This window comes from Benincasa hispida, chromosome 1, assembly GCF_009727055.1.
Source record: "Benincasa hispida cultivar B227 chromosome 1, ASM972705v1, whole genome shotgun sequence".
Lineage (NCBI taxonomy): Eukaryota > Viridiplantae > Streptophyta > Magnoliopsida > Cucurbitales > Cucurbitaceae > Benincasa > Benincasa hispida.
The window spans coordinates 45,228,548-45,234,775 of NC_052349.1; positions in this window are offsets into that span (position 1 = coordinate 45,228,548).

A 6,228-nucleotide genomic window follows, 5' to 3' on the forward strand; every position below is an offset into this window, starting at 1 on the left:
CCAAGCCATTTTAATGTTACTGACCCGTTTACGAAGGCTCTCACGGCTACAGTGTTTGAGGGTCGCCTACGGAGCATGGGTCTACAGGATAGCCCGTGGCTGGACTAGGGCAGGTGGGAGATTTTATTGTACTGGGCTTTTATACCCTAGTTTATTATTTTGTACTAAGTTTTTGTACACCTGACTTCGCTTTAGGACAAGTAGGAGATTTTTGGGGTTGATGTCCTAAAGTCTTGTGTCCTGTAGTTTATAAACAGTATGTACGAACGCTTGTGTTATTAATATATGATATTTACTTCACATCTTGTATTTTTGCTCAGTTGCTTGTTTTATTTGCTTTACCACAAACCAATAAACATAAAATCCTTGGTTATCTGTATGTGACTCAAGCATGTATGTGGTGACATACAAGTAGATCATGTCTTGAGTGGTAACCAAAATGGTCTGTAGTATATGAATATAGGAGGGAAACCTTATCCTGGTAATGCTACGGGTGCGGCCCACTTTGTGGAATGGTCACAAGTGTTGTAACTTATCACAGATAGTATGATCTTGATCATTCGTGTTGGAGACATACGAATGGGGGCGTCCTATACAAAGAGTTTGTATAAGACCTGACCACGAAGTGCTAACTTCTCGTTATATAACACCGTTCATGACAGAGACTTCATTTCATTAGGATGACCATAGGTAACATGACCTCAATCCTGAGTGTGTTGTGTACTACTTACCCCTAAATCAAAGGAGTGAATTCTGTCTTGTGTAGCTGAGTTTTCAGCTCCCTAATCAGATGAATCCCCAAAGTTGTAGGTTTGAGTCGGTGATCTGGCAACTCTCACCCATACAAATCAAAGGACCGCCCTTATAGGCAGGAGTTTCCAACTCGCTTAAGATCAAAGTCATGTTACCTATGGTCATCCTAGTGAAATGAAAATCTCTGTTATGAACGGCGTTATATAATGAGACTAAACATTTCGTGGTCCGGTCTTTTATAGACTCTTTTGTATAGAGCATCCTGCTCGCATGTCTAAATACATGAATTGGTCAGGAATCAAACCATTTTGTAGTACATTACAACACTTGTAACATCTACAAAGCAGGCCACACTCGTAGTGTTAACAGGATAAGGTTTCCCCTCATTTATCCATTACTACAGACCCATTTAGGTTATCACTTAAAGCACGATCCACTTTGTATTGATATTATTATACATGCTTAAGTTACAACGAAACCAGGGATCTTAGTTTATTTGTTTGTGGTTAATGCAACAAAAAATATCTCATATATCAAGACTGTAGTGAAGAAAATATCTCATATTATTATACATCACAAAATGTTTGTTCAAATAAACATGTTTATAAACTACTAGACCCAACGAGATTTAGGGCATCAACCCCAACAATCGTCCCACTTGTCTTAAAGCTTAGTGGGGTGTACAAGAAAATTACAAGTACAAATCAATAAACTAGGGCACAAAGGCCCAGTAAACAATACTCCACTTGCCTTAGTCCAGCGCTCACGACGGTCTCGATAGCCTATGCTCTAAAGGTGACCCTTAAACACTATAGCCGTGAGAGCCTTCGTAAATGGGTTAGCAACATTGTGCTATGAAGCTATCTTTGTTACTATCACGTCTTCTTGATGTACAATCTCTCTGATAAGATGGTTTTCCGCTCAATATGTTTGTCGCGCTTGTGACTCCTAAGCTCTCTGGAATTCGCCACAACACCACTATTATCACAATAAAGGGTGATGGGTGTAGACATGTTTGGAACAACTTCCAGATCAGTCAGGAACTTCCTGATCCAAACGGCCTTCTTAGTAGTTTCACAAGCCGCTACATACTCGGCCTCCATAGTGGAGTCAGCGATGCACCTCTGCTTAGTGCTTCGCCACACTACAACTCCTCCGTTAAGAGTGACACTGATCCTGAAGTGGATTTTCGAGAATCCTTATCAGTTTGGAAATCAGAGTATGTGTATCCAATAAGAACCAAATCCTTATATCCATACACAAGCATGTAGTCCCTCGTTCTCTGAAGATACTTGAGAATATTCTTGACGGCAGTCCAGTGACCCTATCCTGGATTAGACTGATATCTACTGGCTATCCCCACAGTGTAGCAGATGTCAGGTCGAGTACATAACATCACATACATCAAACTGCCAATGGCAGATGCATAGGGGGGGGACTCGTCTCATTTCCTCAACCTCTTGAGGTGTCTTAGGAAATTGCTCCTTAGACAATGTAACTCCATGGTGAAAGGAAAAAGGCCCCTCTTGGAATTCTGTATCGAGTACATGATCAACATCTTATCAACGTACGATGCCTGAGATAGTGCTAGCACTTCGTTCTTTCGATCCTGAAAGATCTGAATCTCAAGAAAAAACTGAGCCTCTCCCAAATCTTTCATTTGAAATTGGGTCACTAGCAAGTTCTTAACTGAAGTCAGTAAACCTACATCATTCCCAATGAGTAGGATACCGTCTACATATAACACTAGGAATACTATTGTAACTGTTGATGATTTTCTTGGAGACACAAGGCTCTTCAACGTTTTGGTTAAAGCCATAAGATTTGATTGCAGTATCAAACCTTATGTTCCAAGATCGAGACACCTGTTTTAGTCCATAAATGAATCGATTCAGTTTGCAAACCTTTTGCTCCTCAAAACTACATTCAGAAAGGCAGTCTTGACATCTATTTTCCATATCTCATAGTCATAATATGAGGTAATGGACAGGAGGATGTGGATAGACTTAAGCATGGAAACATATAAGGAAGTCTCCTCATAGTCAACTCCCTCCATCTGGGTATAACCCTTTACCACAAGTCTAGGTTTGAAGGTTTGCACTTTCCCATCAGCACCCCGTTTCTTCTTGTATATCCATTTGCAACCTATAGGTTTAACCCCATCAGGTTGATCTACAAGATCCCATACTGAGTTGAAGTACATAGACTCCATCTCGAGATCCATGGCTTTGACTCATTCATTTTTGTCAACATCCTCCATTGCCTTCTTATAAGACAATAAATACTCAACTTCGCCATCGGCTACCATAGCCAGGATTTCAGTTAAACTCATATAGCGAACAAGAGGTTTCACAACCCTCCCACTACGTCAAGATTCCCTCAACTCTTGAGGTGTATTTAACCTACTAGATGAACTTCCATCAACAACTCTTGTTGATGTAGCAGGCTCTTCAACAACTCTTGTTGAATTTTCAGTAGTGTCTTTGGAAAGTTCACTTAATACTATTCTACTGCTCGGTTTGTGTTCCCTTATATGATCCTTCTCAAGGAAGGTAGCATTTTTCGATACAAACACCCTGTTTTCCTTAGGATCATAAAAGTAACCCCTCGTGTCCCTTTGGGGTAGCCTCCAAATAGGCACAACCTCGATCGTGATTCCAATTTCTTAGGATTAGCCTCAAGCACATGTGCTGGGCAACCCCAGATGCGAAAATGACGAAAACTAGATTTACGCCTGTTCCACGAATCCACAGGTGTTCTGGAAACACTCTTGGAAGGAACACAGTTGAGGATATACGCCGCAGTTTCTACTGCAAAACCCCAAAACGAGTCCGGTAAGGAAGCATAACTCATCATCGACCAAACCATGTCCAACAGGGTTTTGTTTCTCCTTTCCGTTACACCATTCTACTAAGGTGTATCAGGTGCTGATAGTTGGAAAACGATTCCATGTTCTATCAAATAGTTTTGGAACTTAGAATCCAAAAACTCTCCACATTGGTTAGATCGAAATATCTTAATCCGTTTATCTAATGTGTTTTCAACCTCAGCCTTGAACTCTTTGAACTTTTCAAAGGATTCTGACTTATGTTGCATCAAATAAACATACCCATACCTTGAGTAATTATCAGTAAAAGTGATGAAATACTCGTAACCTCCCCTGACTCGCACATTCATTGAACCACATAGGTCTGAATGTACTGAATCTAGAGGCACTTTAGCTCGATAACCTTTTCCAGTAAAAGGTCTTTTAGTCATCTTGCCTTCAAGGCATGACTCGCACACAGGTAAAGAATTTTCCTCTAACTCGTTTAGAAGTCCATTCTTCACCAATCTCTCAATCCTATTGAGATTAATGTGCCCTAATCGAAGGTGCCAAAGTTGGGCATTTTCTTTAGGAGAAAGTTTAAGTCATTTATTTTGAGTTACGACAGATTTAAACATCTTTACGCTAACGGTCTTAGCACATACAAATTATTTTCCAGTAAAGCTGAACATATCTCAGCACCATTTTTAAGAATAAACACTTTATTCATTGAAAAGTTAAGGGTGTATTTACATTCAAGTAGTCACTTTACAAAAATTAAGTTCGTTTTAAGTTCAGGAACAACATATACATCATGAAAAATGAGAAACCTATTCTGTAAAGTTAACTGAAGGCCTCCCACTGCCACAGTTGAGATGACATTCTGGTGCTTACTTGCATCGTCATCTCTCTATCCTTAAGTTACTGCTAGGATCTAATCCCTTGAAAAGAAGAACAAACATGATTAGTAGCCCCAGAGTCTAGGATCTAGGCAGAATCATCATTCTTTACTAAACAAGTTTCCATAACTAGTAAATTACATTTATCTTGTCTGCTCTTGGCTTTAGCCTTCTTCATCTCCTTGAGCCAACGTGGGTAGTTCCGCTTCTAGTGCCCGTCCTAGTTATAATGGAAACATTTTTCTTTTTCGACTGACGTTGGTTACCTACCTCGTTGAGCGACAAGTTGTGGGTTAGCCCGTGCCTTCCCTTGCCCTTTATTACCTTTCTTCTTTTTTCACTTGTTAGTGTTAGATGAAGAAGGTGCAGACTTAGTTCCTGAGGTCGAACCTCGATGGAACTTCTTAGATGATAAAGCAACATTTGCCTCACCAACTGTCTTCTGCTTCGTTTTCAACAAGGATTGGAACGTCTGGAACTCGTAAAGAAGAGTTGTAAGGGTGTAATCAACTCTGTTTAGAATAACATTGCTTACAAAGTGCAGGAAGCTTTCTGGCAACGTTTTCAGAATAATGCTAACCTAGTTGCCCTCATTGATGCGGGCCCCATTCATCTCCGCCACATTAAAGTGGATCATCATGTTCAGAACATGTTCTCGAACAGATGTAACCTCCTTCATTTTGGAGTTGAATATGTTTTTTAGAGCCTTATGCTTCAGCTACCCAGACGGTTGTCCGAACATTACCTTCAAGGACTCCATGATCTCATGTGCAATGACCATGGGCTGATGCTTCTTGGCCAAGACATCATTTATGCTGGCCAAGATGTACGCTTGGGCCTTCTCATCCACCCATGTCCCTTGTGTCTCGAACGTTTCGAGTAGCAGTAGGAGCTAGAATAGGAGGACATTCCTCTGTAAGGACGAACCAAAGATCATCGATGGTTAATATGGTAGGTAATGAGTTTTCCCAACTAGTGTAATTGTTGCCATTTAATTTATCGACAACTAACAAAGCTAATGTCGCGATTTCCATAATTAAAAGTTGTTGAAAAAAATATGAACAAACTTAATAAGTCTATGCGTTATCACTTTTAACACCAATTTTAGGTTTTAGTAAAATAGTTCTAATGTACCCTAAGCGAAAAACATCTATTTTGCAATGATGCCCCAGCAAGACAGGACAAAAGTCACCAGTGGGGTGATTAAGTGCCCCTTAACTTGGATGAGACATTCTCAACTATTAGACAGAAACAACTCTTGTAACTGAATCTAACAGTCACCATTTTTCGATCTAGAATATGTTAACCTTTAACAATTTCGGTAAGTGTAACCCCTCATTTTAGGCCATAGAGTCCCCCCCTAATGCACCCACCTTAGGGAAAAAGCAGATTAGGACAAGAGACTAAAACGAACTTCTCATATTCAGGAGATCATATAAAGAATCGTGCAAAACTGCCATCCTTTCGGGGGACACTCCTAGGGTGCTTCGAGGTGATGCACAAAACGTTATCCAACCTAATGAGAGAGACCGAGGGATATGTTGTCACACGTCCAGCTCCCATTTACTATGAACATTCTCTCTGCTTAGCTTGGTATTGACCTACCCAAACACCATCCTTTAGGGGGACACTCCTAGGGTGCCATGAAGCCGAGGATAGATCTCATGATGTGAACTTTAGAGAGAAACATGTAGAGGTTTAAGTGAAGTATTATATACCCCAAGTATTTCCCATTGAATGTTCTACCTAGGATTCATTAACTTAGACAAT